At 36.6% G+C, this 1,063-nt stretch overlaps 1 non-coding gene across 1 annotated transcript; it reads left to right on the top strand.

Annotated features, from left to right (window-relative positions):
* Positions 1-693: 693 nt before the first annotated feature.
* On the top strand, positions 694-766 carry TRNAK-CUU. Its single transcript has one exon. It is a non-coding gene; the product is annotated as a tRNA-Lys (tRNA).
* Positions 767-1,063: the final 297 nt, after the last annotated feature.

The raw sequence follows: 1,063 nt of genomic DNA, 5'->3' as shown, positions 1-1,063 counted from the left end.
AGGACAGAGCGGAGTTTAGGGCTGTTGTACATAAGGTCGCTATGAGTCGCAAGCGACTCGATGGCACATAACAACAACAACAACATTTATGATTTGGATCAAAATACAAGTAATTGGATATTTGGTCATGTACTAAAATGGGGAAGAAGTTTTGCTTATATCTCCATAAAAAAATAAAGAAAATATTTGGATTCCTGTCAAAAGGTTTAAACTTCGACAGAAAAGAAAGCAAAGTTCAACATGCTGAATTTGAATGTAGAATTTGCTGAATTAAATCTACATCGAGCACAAGTTTGGGGACGCTTTGGAAACACCCGTCAAACAAATCCACCTACTTGGGGCCAATTAAAGAAGTTAACACACACAAAAAAAGAAAAACTAGTAGTTCAAAATGGACAAGTTCTAAATTCCTCCACTTTGTTTCTAGCTATAATAGCTATAATATTTGCTCAGGTATATATAGTGGCAGGAAAAGAAAATTATACATATTGGACTTATATTCCTAAACCCCCATTATTAAAAGCTGTTTGTTGGTGGGATCCTGGTGTTACTATAAATAAATGATTCTAATTGGTTGCCTGGACCTTATGATATTAGGGGACTTGCAATGCCACAAAAAGAAAAAAGTATGGATAATTATATCACAGGAACTGTTGGAATTCCTCCTTGCTTAGGAAAAGGGCAACATTGTAAGCTCAGCTAGCTCAGTTGGTAGAGCATGGGACTCTTAATCCCAGGGTCGTGGATTCGAGCCCCACGTTGAGGACCATATGTTGTTTTCTTGGACGGATTCAAAGGAATACTACTAGCAAAGCAAAATGTAGTTTCAGAAAGCTAGAAGCTAATAGCCCCAAGGAACTCCAGAACCCCTGCTTGTATTAGCATTCAGAAATAAATAGTTCACAGAGAAATGGAAAGTTTAAGGGTTACTTCATAGGGCCAGTATGGGCCAAGTACACAAATAGATAAAAGATTTACATTTAAGCAAGACTTTTTTGTATTCATAAACTGTGTTTTCTTATACTTGCAACAACCTTATCAAGAACAGGAACATTTGCTTCTA

Source organism: Elephantulus edwardii, unplaced genomic scaffold, assembly GCF_000299155.1.
Source record: "Elephantulus edwardii isolate Elephantulus edwardi_28Jun2011 unplaced genomic scaffold, EleEdw1.0 scaffold00377, whole genome shotgun sequence".
In the NCBI taxonomy this organism is placed as follows: domain Eukaryota; kingdom Metazoa; phylum Chordata; class Mammalia; order Macroscelidea; family Macroscelididae; genus Elephantulus; species Elephantulus edwardii.
This window is presented reverse-complemented; position numbering and strand designations above follow the sequence as displayed.